Below are 13,350 nucleotides of genomic sequence, written 5' to 3' on the forward strand. Positions count from 1 at the left end.
CTCGCCCAGTACATGATCCGCCTGGAGGAGTGCTACGAGGAACAGGCGAGGCTTCTGGCGAGGGCCGAGAGCCAACTGAAGGCAGTAGAGGAGGGAGGTCAGGCTGCGGCGGGGAGGACGACCAGGGACCTCGAGACAAGGCTCCAGGTGGCCGAAGAGCGGGCACTCGGCTTCGCCACCCTCGAGAAGCAACTGTTGGAGGCTCGGGAGCAACTCAAGGTTGCCTCGGGTCTCGAGGGCGAGATCAAGAAGGCGGAGGAGCGGGCCGAGAAGCAGTCCCGGAAGGCTGCCGACTACCGGGAGAGGTGGGAGAAGGCCCAGCGGTCAGCCGACAACGCCCGCAACCGAACCCGATCTCTTGAAGCCAAGCTGGGCGAATTGGAGTCGGCCTTGGAGAAGTCCCGCGCGAGCGACCAGGAGCTTCATTCGCGCCTGGAGGAGGCTGAGGCTGCTCGCATCGCTGCCGAGGCGAAGCACAAGGAGGCCCAAACTGATCTGCTGAGGGTCTCCTCCGAGGCGGATGACCGGATTGTGGCGAAGGTCTTGGAGGCAAAAGCTCAGATTATGGAGCGAGCAGAGGCGGCGCTGGCCGAGAAGAGTGCGGAGATCGGGCGTCAGGCGGTACAGGCTTATCGTCAGTCCGCCGAGTTCACCCGTGACATGTCGGGGGCGGTACAGGCCTATCGTCAGTCTGACGAGTTCGTCCGTGACATGTCGGACGCGGGGTCCGACTCCTTTGTCTTAGGCTTCGAGGAAGGCCTGGCAAGGGTGTCGGCTAAGTACCCCGAAATTGACCTGAGTGGGATCTCCCTTCTCGACTCCCCTCCGGCGCCATTGCCTGTTGATTCTCCAACCGTCTCCCTACCCCTTGCAGACGTGCCGGGCGTTCCCGACCCGGGGGTTCCTCCAAGCTGACCCTCTGTACTTTTCTTTGTGTGTTGGCGTTTTGCCAAGTTGTATGGGTCTCGGCCCTGAAACAATGAAAGTTAATGCAAATAGAGTTTCTTCATTTCACTTTCGTCCTTCTTCTTTCTAACTCTTGGTAGCGTCTCGCTGACTCCCGACTCTTGAAATTCTTCTGGCGCTAGGCCAGGTATCTGAGGGTTAGGCCTCAGAAAATTCTTCCGGCACTAAGCCAGGCATCCGAGGGTTGGGCCTCGGAAAATTCTTCCGGCACTAAGCCAGGCATCCGAGGGTTAGGCCTCGGAAAATTCTTCCGGCGCTAAGCCAGGCATCCGAGGGTTAGGCCTCAGGAAATTCTTCCGGCACTAAGCCAGGCATCCGAGGGTTAGGCCTCAGGAAATTCTTCCGACGCTAAGCCAGGCATCCGAGGGTTAGGCCTCAGGAAATTCTTCCGGCACTAAGCCAGGCATCCGAGGGTTAGGCCTCAGAAAATTCTTCCGGCACTAAGCCAGGCATCCGAGGGTTAGGCCTCAGGAAATTCTTCCGGCGCTAAGCCAGGCATCCGAGGGTTAGGCCTCAGGAAATTCTTCCGGCGCTAGGCCAGGCATCCGAGGGTTAGGCCTCAGGAAATTCTTCCGGCGCTAAGCCAGACATCCGAGGGTTAGGCCTCAGGAAATTCTTCCGGCACTAAGCCAGGCATCCGAGGGTTAGGCCTCAGAAAATTCTTCCGGCACTAAGCCAGGCATCCGAGGGTTAGGCCTCAGGAAATTCTTCCGAGGGTTAGGCCTCAGGAAATTCTTCCGGCGCTAAGCCAGGCATCCGAGGGTTAGGCCTCAGGAAATTCTTCCGGCGCTAAGCCAGGCATCCGAGGGTTAGGCCTCAGGAAATTCTTCCGGCACTAAGCCAGGCATCCGAGGGTTAGGCCTCAGGAAATTCTTCCGGCGCTAAGCCAGGCATCCGAGGGTTAGGCCTCAGGAAATTCTTCCGGCGCTAAGCCAGGCATCCGAGGGTTAGGCCTTAGGAAATTCTTCTGGCGCTAAGCCAGGCATCCGAGGGTTAGGCCTCAGGAAATTCTTCCGGCCCTAAGCCAGGCATCCGAGGGTTAGGCCTCAGGAAATTCTTCCGGCGCTAAGCCAGGCATCCGAGGGTTAGGCCTCAGGAAATTCTTCCGGCGCTAAGCCAGGCATCCGAGGGTTAGGCCTCAGGAAATTCCGCTCGTTGGTCGGCCAAGGCTGGCGCAAGCCGAGGCGACCGGTCGGGGCTTCAGGCTAGTCTGCTCCCGGGATGATCATCGGGTTAGCCTGGCATCCGAGGGCCGAGCCTCGGGAGATTCCGCTCGTTGGTCGGCCAAGGCTGGCGCAAGCCGAGGCGACCGGTCGGGGCTTCAGGCTAGTCTGCTCCCGGGATGACCATCGGGTTAGCCTGGCATCCGAGGGCCGAGCCTCGGGAGATTCCGCTCGTTGGTCGGCCAAGGCTGGCGCAAGCCGAGGCGACCGGTCGGGGCTTCAGGCTAGTCTGCTCCCGGGATGACCATCGGGTTAGCCTGGCATCCGAGGGCCGAGCCTCGGGAAATTCCGCTCGTTGGTCGGCCAAGGCTGGCGCAAGCCGAGGCGACCGGTCGGGGCTTCAGGCTAGTCTGCTCCCGGGATGATCATCGGGTTAGCCTGGCATCCGAGGGCCGAGCCTCGGGAGATTCCGCTCGTTGGTCGGCCAAGGCTGGCGCAAGCCGAGGCGACCGGTCGGGGCTTCAGGCTAGTCTGCTCTCGGGATGATCATCGGGTTAGCCTGGCATCCGAGGGCCGAGCCTCGGGAGATTCCGCTCGTTGGTCGACCAAGGCTGGCGCAAGCCGAGGCGACCGGTCGGGGCTTCAGGCTAGTCTGCTCCCGGGATGACCATCGGGTTAGCCTGGCATCCGAGGGCCGAGCCTCGGAAAATTCCGCTCGTTAGTCGGCCAAGGCTGGCGCAAGCCGAGGCGACCGGTCGGGGCTTCAGGCTAGTCTGCTCCCGGGATGATCATCAGGTTAGCCTGGCATCCGAGGGCCGAGCCTCGGGAAATTCCGCTCGTTGGTCGGCCAAGGCTGGGGCAAGCCGAGGCGACCGGTCGGGGCTTCAGGCTAGTCTGCTCCCGGGATGATCATCGGGTTAGCCTGGCATCCGAGGACCGAGCCTCGAGAAATTCCGCTCACTGGTCGTGCGCCTGTCGCTTGCCGCCCGACGGGATTTCTCCGTGGCCAGCTGCGATCGTGTTTCTCCTCCTCTCCAAGCGTCGCCTGGGGAACACCAGATGGGCATTAAATGCTAATTAAGGGGTTACCTGGGAAATCGGATCGCCAGTTGCTGCTTGCGAGGAGTGTCAGTTAAGCGGCCGCGATACGCGCGTTCTTCGAGGCGGATGCGGCCTGGGCGCGAGCGGAGATACGTGGACCTAGGGGTACAGGCCACCCAGAGTGTCCTGCACAAAGAATGCGATTAAGGAGAATGACGCTTAGGAAATCGCGGAAAGATACGCCTCGAGAGCCGGATCTGCTCCGGATTCAATGCGCCCGCATTTATTGGAGCCACCCGCATCGGAACGACCGGGGGGCCGCAGTTTGGCTATAAATATAGGTGTAGGTGCGATGGAGCCTGCCAAGCCGGAGTTGTTCAGGTTGCCATGGATCGTGGGCCTCCTCTCCGGTGCATGGTTGAGAGACCCCTACCGAAGGAACGGGAGGCGCGCCCTTCGCGACTTCCGCCCACTAGCCGTTTCATCTGGGATCAACAAGGAGGTTCTCCCCGGCGGAACTCCGCTCTAGGCGTTTCATCCGGGATCACGTCTCCCCTCCTTGAAGTTCGGCCTCCCGATTGAGCTCCGCACCAGGCGCTTGATCCGGGACCGCGCCTCCATATGCTCTTCCCCCTTGTATTCCTTCTCTCCCCTAACACTGGGGAGGACCAGAATATTCCTTGGAGGTGGCGTTCCCCTGGAGGCAGCGGGAGCTTCGTCTGCGGCGGCTCCTCGTCTTTTTCGTGAGGCGTGGATGGCGCCTCTGGGTAGGAGCAGTGTGGACTTCTCCTTCGTCCACTTCTTCTTCATCCGCGCCGGCTCTTCGTCTTCTTCGTGAGACGCCGATGGCGCCTCCGGTTGGAAGCACCCACTTCCGGCGGGATTGCAGCCGCTTCGGATGGAGGTTTCGGGATCCCAGATCTTCAGCTCCTCAGAGTCTCCGCCTCTTTTTTACTTTCTTTACACCCTAATTCTCCTCTGGGAATTCCTTGTAATCACACGAGCACGCCATTGTAACCAGAAATTATTGAAATAAAAAGTGTTATACATTTTTGAACTGTCTTTCTGGCATTGTCGTTCTACTGGTAATACATCCGCAGGTTAGCGGAATTCCAGCTCCTTGAAATTTCTCGACCATCTAGGGCCTTCAACTGGTAGGAGCCAGGTCGGTTTACCCAGCGAACCCTATACGGGCCTTCCCAATTTGGCGCTAGCTTTCCACCTTCCGCAGGTTGAGATGCTTTAGCTCGCCTTAGCACCAGATCTCCAGCTCTGAAAAGCTTCGGTCGGACCTTGGAGTTGTAATATCGGGCCACCCTCCGCTGATACATCGCCATCCGAACCTGCGCCATTTCCCTCGCTTCTTCCAAGAGATCCAGGTTTCCTCGGAGTTGCTCCGAATTGGCCTCGGGTCGGTGCGCGGCCACCCGAGGTGAGGGGAGTCCGAGCTCCACGGGGACAACGGCTTCCGTGCCATAGGTTAGGCTGAAAGGCGTCTCCCCGGTAGGGGTCCAATGCGTGGTCCGATACGCCCAAAGGACATTCTCGAGTTCTTCGACCCAAGCTTGCCCCGTCCGACCGATTCGCACTTTGATTCCTTGGAGGATTGTCCGATTTGTGACCTCGGCCTCGCCGTTGGTTTGGGGATGCGACACAGATGTGAACCGATGCTCGATCTCGAACTCCTCGCAGAAGTCACGGAAATGCTTGTTGTCGAACTGTCGGCCATTATCCGAGATGAGGACCCGAGGTACCCCAAATCGGACAATGATGTTCTTCTTCATGAACTTCCGGACTTGCGCCTCCGTGATAGTGGCCAGCGGCTCTGCCTCCACCCACTTGGTGAAGTAGTCGATTGCAACAATCAAAAATTTTCGCTGAGCTGAAGCGACGGGGAATGGTCCGAGGATATCCATTCCCCACTGGGCGAAGGGCCAGGGTGCAGTGATTGGTGCCAAGGGGACAGAAGGGACTCTCTGGACGTTGGCGTGGCGCTGGCAGGCATCGCATTTCCGTACATGATCCTTTGAGTCCTCCAACAAGGTAGGCCAATAATAGCCTTGCCTCATGATCTTGTGCGCCAAGGACCTAGCCCCCAAGTGTGATCCGTAAACGCCTTCGTGGACTTCGCCGAGGACGTAGGCCGCTTCCGAGGGGCGGAGGCACTTTAAGAGGGGGGCGGTGAACGAGGTCCGATACAGCCTTCCTTCATAGAGTACGTAGTGGGCGGACTTCATAACAAGTCGCCGAGCTTGATCTTCGTCTTCAGGGAGGATCTCTTCGGCGAGGTAGGCGACAAGCGGGTCCATCCAAGACGGCTCTGGATCAATCGCCATCACCGCTCCAGCCTCGCCGATGCTCGGGGTATCCAGGGTCTCCAGGTAGATCGCCCTCGACAAGTTGTGCGCGTCTGCGCTCACTAAGCGGGACAACCTGTCGGCCCTGGCATTTTCACTTCTTGGGACCTGCTGGATGTCGACACTGCCGAGGTCGGGAATGAGTGCTTGCACCTTCCGGACGTAATTCTGCATGGTCGGGTTCCGGGCTTCGAACTCCCCACGGACCTGCCCGACCACCAGCTGGGAGTCGGTGAAGACCTTCAGGCGCCGGATGCCGAGCTCCTTGGTGAGTTTGAGTCCCGTGACTAGGGCCTCGTACTCCGCCTCGTTGTTGGTCACTGGAAATCCGAACCTCAAGGCATACTCGGCTATCACTCCATCAGGGCTGGTGAGGACCAGCCCGGCCCCTCCACCTTCGGGGTTCGACGACCCATCGATGTGAAGCGTCCAAATCGGGAGGTCGAGGCTGGGTGTTTCCGGCGACCTAGGTTCCGCCTCCTGCACCGTGCACTCAGCGAGGAAATCCGCGAGCGCCTGGGCCTTGAGGGCGGGTCGGGGCTGGTAGCGGATGTCGAACTCACCAAGTTCTACTGCCCACTTCACCAGCCGTCCCGCATTCTCAGGATTGCTGAGGATCTGCCGCAGCGGTTGATCGGTCAAGAGGGTGACAGAATGGGCCTGGAAATAGGGGCGAAGCCTCCTGGTCGCGGTCAGCAGCGCGAAGGCGATCTTTTCAGCCTTCGTATACCGCGTCTCGGCATCCCGTAGGACCCGGCTGATGTAGTACACAGGCTTCTGGAGCTTCGCCTCTTTCCGAACCAGTACCGCACTGACTGCGGTTGGGGAGACCGCCAGATAGAGGTAGAGCATCTCCCCTTCTTGCGGCTTGGACAGCAGGGGAGGAGACGCCAAGTATTCCTTGAGCTGGTCGAATGCTGCTTGACATTCGGCCGTCCAGAGAAAGTCTTTCGGGCGTTTCAACACCTTGAAGAAAGGTTGGCAGCGTTCGGCCGATTTTGCCACAAATCGTCCGAGCGCGGCGACCCTCCCAGCGAGCTCCTGAACCTCCTTCACTTTGGTCGGAGGGGACATATCTTGGATGGCCTTGATTTTGTCCGGGTTGGCTTCGATCCCCCGCTGGTTGACAATGAGACCGAGGAACCTCCCGGCCGAAGCGCCAAAGGCGCACTTCGCTGGGTTCAGCTTCATGCGAAACTTCCGCAGGGTGGCGAAAGTCTCCTCCAGATCCGCGATGTGCTGGTCTGCATGGCGGCTCTTCACCAGCATATCGTCCACGTACACCTCCATGTTCCGGCCGATTTGCTCTTTGAAGATTTTGTTGACGAGGCGCTGGTAAGTGGCGCCAGCATTCTTCAGACCGAAGGGCATTACCTTGTAACAGTACAGCCCCCGGTCTGTTATAAAGGCAGTTTTCTCCTCGTCCTGTGGAGCCATCATTATCTGGTTGTAGCCGGAGAAGGCATCCATGAAAGACAGCAGCTGATATCCGGAAGTCGCGTCGACCAGTTGGTCTATCCGCGGAAGCGGAAAGCTATCCTTGGGGCATGCCTTGTTCAGGTCGGTGTAGTCGACGCACATCCTCCACTTTCCGCTCGCCTTCCGGACAAGTACGACATTTGCCAGCCATTCGGGGTAGCTGACCTCCCTTATGAATCCTGCCTCCAAGAGCTTGTCTACCTCCTGGTCGACCACTCGGATCCGATCCGGGGCACAGTGTCTCTTCTTCTGCTTTACTGGTCGGTGGGTTGGGTCGACGTTGAGGGCGTGAGAAATGACCTCCGGGTCGATCCCAGGTACATCGGCCGCCGACCAGGCAAATACATCGGCGTTGGCTCGGAGGAATTCCACCAACCGAGCCCGAGCTCCCGGGTCGAGATTGGTGCCGACCCGGACCGTCCGGTCCGGGCGACCTTCCTCGAGGGGAACTTCGATCACACCTTCGGCCGGCTCCCCGTGCCGCAAGGCCACCTCGTCTCTGGCGTCGAGGGACTCGACGCTTAAGGCTTCTACGGGCTTCTTCCCTTTGAGAGTTGCTAGGAAACATTGCCTTGCGGTCGGTTGGTCACCTCGGACCTCTCCAATCCCGGCCGCCGTGGAGAACCGCATGAGCAAGTGGTACGTAGAGACCACCGCGCGAAGGGCGTTCAGTCCGGGTCGTCCGAGGATAGCGTTGTAGGCCGAGGGAACGCGGACGACCAAGAACCCGAGCAGCACCGTGGCTTCTGCGGGTGCAACGCCCGCAGTCACAGGCAGCTCAACGACACCTTCGGCCGAGATAGCGTCACCAGTGAATCCTATGAGGGGGGTGGATGTTTTGTGCAACAATTGTCTGGACAAGCTCATCTTTTGGAAGGCCTCGTAAAACAAAATATCAGCTGAGCTTCCACTATCCACAAGAACACGCCTTACATCATAGTTTGCCATAGTGAGGGAGATCACCATGGCGTCATCGTGGGGGGTCTGAACCCCCTTTACATCTTCATCACAAAAAGTGATTACATTACCGACCCTCTGCCTCTTTGCGACGGCTGCCCCTGACGCTTCAGTCGAGCCCCCTGCGTTCCTCTCGGGCCGGGGGCAGCCCCCAGTGATAGTGTGGATCACGCCCGCGACGGGTCGATTCTGCTCCCGAGGCTCCTGAGGGGCCGGGTCGGCCGGACGCGGGTCTACGGGGGGACGTCGGTCGTTCACATATCGACCGAGACGCCCTCGGCGGATGAGAGCCTCGATCTCGTCCCGAAGCTGGAAGCAGTCTTCGGTGTCGTGGCCGTGGTCCCGGTGGTACTCACAGTACGCCCGAGAGGGCCTCCTCCCAGGAATCTTCTTCATCTGTCTCGGGACCGGGAGGTCTTCCCGCCCCTTGATTTCCATGAGGATCTGGGCCCGGGGAGTCAGGAGAGGAGTGTACCGGTTGAAACGTCGGGGCGGAGAACGAGGGCGTAGGGCGCCGTGGTTCCTCGCCGGCGACAGGCTTCTGCGCCGACGTTGAGGCGTCGGGCTCCTCCTCTGGCGTGCCTCTTTTCGCCTTTTCTTCCCGAGCTTTGGAGGGATCTCGGCGGCCTCCTTGCTCCGGTGGGCGGCCGCCTCCTCGGCGTCCGCATACTGGTTCGCCCGGGACAACAGCTCCTGGAAGCTCCGCGGCAGGCGTTTGTCCAGGGAGAAGGTGAGTCTGCCCTTTCGGAAGCCACGCTTCAGGGCTGAAAGAGCCACCTCCTGGCTTAGGTTCCGGACTTCCAGCGTAGCCTTGTTGAAGCGGGTAAGATAATCCCGCAAGCTTTCTCCCTCGTTTTGCCGGACATCAAAGAGGGAGTCGGAGACCAGTCGCCGCCGGCTACTGACGGCGAAATGGGTGATGAAGAGGCGAGTAAACTGGTCGAAGGACTGGATTGAGTTAGCCTCCAAACCGGCGAACCACGCCCTTGCCGGGCCACGGAGGGTCGCCGGGAAGGCCTTGCAGAGGAGTGAATCTGATGCTCCGTGGAGGAGCATAAGGGTCCTGAAACTCTCGACGTGATCCCGCGGGTCCGCCGCCCCGTCATAGGGCTCGATCGCCGGCATTTTAAACCCCGGCGGATTCGGGGTCCGCAGGATCCTCGAGGCAAGCGCCGGCTGGGAGGAGATCTCCAAGTCGGCGAAGAGATCTTTGGAGTGGCCCTTCAGGACCTGGAGTTGTCGGTGGAGATCGTCCACCCGCCGGTCCAGGGAGCGCGACCGATGGGTGGGAGACAAGGAGCACCGAGAGGGGGACCGACTGGAGCGCGGGTTCCTTGAGGACTGGGGGGTCTGGGAACGCGCCCGGGCCCGCCTCTCGTACCCCGCGCAGCTCCGATGGGAAGGTCCCGGCAGAATGGACCGTGCTCGAGAATCTTCCTCGCGCCGGCGCTCCTCCCCATGGGAGAGGAAGGAGCGCGGGTTGAGGAGGACAGGTGAGCGCTCAGGGAGCAGCGGCTCCTGGGCCCGCTGCGGCGCCCGAGACATCACACCCTGCAGGTTCTGCACTGCCTCCGCGAGGGTGCGAACCTGCTGGGCTAACTGGTCGAACTGAGCGGCTTCGACCATCTGAATGGGGGGTGGAACGGTGGAGTGTTGCTGAGAATGTGTTGGAGACGCAGCGGCCTCCCGGCCGGAGGCGCGAGAGGCCCCGCGACCGGAGGCATTGGAAGCTCCACGACCACCTCGCCGTGCCATTACGATCGCTCTGAGATTCGGGCCCTCCTTCTAGCGCCAACTGTTGCTGGTGGTCCAAACCGAGAACGATTGGCACAGCGATGTGAACGGGGTTCCGTTTGAGTTGCCTTGGTTGGTGTTGATTGCGCTCCACCTTCCACCGGGAAACCTGCGAGCAAGCCTCGCACCACCACTGGGGTAGTGGGGGCCCTCCGACGATCAAGTCAGAGGAGATTGGAGGAGAAGGAGAGATAATAGTAGCAAGTAGGAGAATGCTCTGGAAGTTCTTGCTTACCTCCCCCCTTCTCCCCCCAGCCGCATATATACCAGGCTGGGGGGTCCTTCTAGGGGGTTGGTCATCGTGTGGCACGATGGAGTTGCCACTGACATGGCCGTTACAGGGCATCGTGGGGCAGCGCTGGGTACGGCCATGACAGGGCGTAGTGGAGCTCCGCTTTGTACGGCTGTTACAGGAGATCGTGGAGCAGCGCCGAATACGACCGTTGCAGGGAGTAGTGGAGCAGAGGGTCGCGGCGTGCTTCAGAGGAACAGCCTGTCGTTGTCGAGAGATTGCCGACTCAGGGTCGGATTGCTGGATCAAGGGGCAGCCGACTCGGGGTCGGGCTGCGAAGCCGAAGATGTCCGACTCGGGGTCGGATTACTGGATCAAGGGGCAGCCGACTCGGGGTCGGGCTGCGAAGCCGAAGATATCCGACTCGGGGTCGGGTTACTGGATCAAGGGGCAGCCGACTCGGGGTCGGGCTGCGAAGCCGAAGATATCCGACTCGGGGTCGGGTTACTGGATCAAGGGGCAGCTGTAGTTTTCTTGGGCGCGCGTGCCGGTCACGTGGGGCGTGGTGGCTGAGTTCCCCCGTAACATAAATAATTTATATTTAAACTTTGTGGTCATAATAAATTTAAAACTGAAATTTCATAAACATCAATTATGCATAATTTCACAAAAATAAACTATTTACTTTATGATACAAATTAATCTCAATTTTGTGCTAGGACAACCTTTTCACTATAAGGGGTTAACCTTATAGCAGGACAACCTTATAATTCAGCACAAGATTGATATTTTATCAATAAATCTAGATCTAATCTAAATTTAAAAAATTAAATCATGCATAATTCTAGATATTATAGGCCAATTCCATCGGCCAACCTGGCTCTGATACCAATTGAAGGAAAAATCTCCCGCAAAATCCGATAAAATCGGATGCCAGGTCAGAAAATCAGTTTTAAAATTTTATCTATTTATTTATTACAGGTATAAATAAATAACATAACTATATTATGTTTACCATACCTCGGTCCCGTAGCGGAAGATTGATCGAGGTACTCTGGAACAGAATCTGGTACAGGGCCAAGTGCTGGATCAGATACTGGATCGGATGCTAGATCTGGTACTGGATCGGGAACTGGATCTGGAACTGCATCTGGTGCCGGATCTGGTACTGGTGGATCTGGTGCTATGCGAGGCCCGGATGTACGGACCCTCTACTTCACACGCACGCCAAGAAATGCAGGAAGGTAGGATGATGTCTGTATAGTGCAAAAACTCTTTTGCAAATAAACCCCTGGAAGAAAAAAATTTCAAAAATTCTTTCTTCCCCTTTTTTTTTCTTTTCTTTCTTTTCCTCTTTCTTCCCGTTTCCTTTTCCTCCCTTTTCAAGCTACTCAAAAGATCACGAATCTCCCCTCTCCCCAGATAAAATCTCTAGCAAAGAATGAAGAGAACCCCAGCCTATTTATAGGCAAAGAAAAGGCTGAACCAGGGAAGAGAAAACGCCAAACGATTCATGATTTAATTAAATTTTTTGAACCGTTTGATTTCATTTAAATCAGCACTACATTAAAGAGTTTTGAAAACCGAAGAGACACGTCTCTTCGGATCTTCAAATGGTTGCAGGATGAGGAAGATCAAGCGGTCAATTTATGTGTTTCGAAGAAGGGAAAAAACGTGGTTCACAGGAGAACGTTTCAGCAGAAAAGTGGTTCACAGGCTTGTGTGGACCGAAGAAGAAACACAGGAAACGAGTCATTTAATTCAGGAGGGCATCTAAGTAAATTCCCAATTCAAATTGATTTTTCTTAAATGGTTTAATTCAAATGGGCTGAATTAAAATGGGCTTGGGTCCATTATTGGTTCTAAACCAAATTGAAGACCAATTTGAAAGATTTTGGATCCGAAAAAATTCCACATGAATCTGATTCATGCGAACTCCAATTAGTTCAATTTTCAGATCAATCCGAGTCACACTTGGACTAGAATAAATATGGAATAAATCGTCATAAAGCCCAATTATATTTATTTGAATTCAATTCAAAGCCATACTCAACAAATGAGCCCAAATCAATTTCAATTACATTAATTGAAACTTGATTAAGCCAGAATACAGACATAATCAAATACACATCCATGAAATTCAGTATGTACCTCATGTTCAGTGCTAGCTGAACATAGACAAAACCAAATCTCACATGACCCACAATTTAATTCTCAATTAAATTGGATCAAGTCCTTCCTACTTAACTTGACTTGTGTGCGTGACTCCGATAGGTTCGAACACTAAGCCGGTAGTACATGAACCACTTCATGCACTAATCGAGGTGACCATCTAGCAATGATACCCGACGTCCGGATAGGTCGAATATGCAAAACAACATTCAAGAATCCATTCATATGGTTACCGCATAATTCATCCTTTTGACCAACGATGCTCAAGATGACCTAAAGTGAACTGTCATACTTTGGTCCGGTCATCCATATTGTATTTCAATTAATTAAATTCAAGTGACCAATCACTTGGTTTACCCTGGCCAAGGTTTTACTAAATTGAAACACAGCGAAACATCAACTCCTATAATCTGGAGCGGTCAATCCCTTCTTGACTCATACACAGACTTCGCGAGTACTTGACTGCACCCAGCAACTTTTCAATATCTGAATTAGAAATTCAGATCGTTCAGTGCCAAAGTACAGTGAGTTGCTTGCAAGTCACCGTGATAGTCTCAGGTCTAAGGGATACTTATGCCCATATGCTTTGTGAGCTAACTCCTGACAGTGGAGTGCTCAACAGGTGAGTCACTGTTCAGCGACGATGTACTCCTACATCTCACCTATATGCCATACCAGTGTCTCCACACTCCTTGGTTAAGAGGACAACCAACTAAATGGCATACAACGACCTATACTTGACATAGCTATTGTCCAATTAATAGCTTGTCAATCGGTCGCGAACTAATTTAAGGACTAAATGATAAAACCTCCTTTATCCACTAAATTAGTCCTAAGGACTTCATCACAATACACAGGAGTTCCTATTTGAAGATGCAACACTTGTGATGAAAAGAGTGCCATAATAGATTTTATTATTCATTAAATAAAACATATACATTATTCTTACAATAAAAATTGGCTTTGGGACACAATTCCCAACACAGTGGCGGCTTGAAAGAAAAGTGTTTTCGAAACGACAAATCTAGGGTTAAAAAGTCGGATCCCGACTGCGAGTCGACTCCACTGAGTCGCGAGTCGACTCGACCTCGAGTCGACTCCAGAATATGCGCGAGTCGACTCTCCTTATGCGCCTGTGGACCTCGAGTCGACTCCCGACAGTATGCGAGTCGACTCCCCCTTAGGAGCC

This window comes from Phoenix dactylifera, unplaced genomic scaffold (assembly GCF_009389715.1).
Source record: "Phoenix dactylifera cultivar Barhee BC4 unplaced genomic scaffold, palm_55x_up_171113_PBpolish2nd_filt_p 000977F, whole genome shotgun sequence".
Classification (NCBI taxonomy): Eukaryota; Viridiplantae; Streptophyta; class Magnoliopsida; order Arecales; family Arecaceae; genus Phoenix; species Phoenix dactylifera.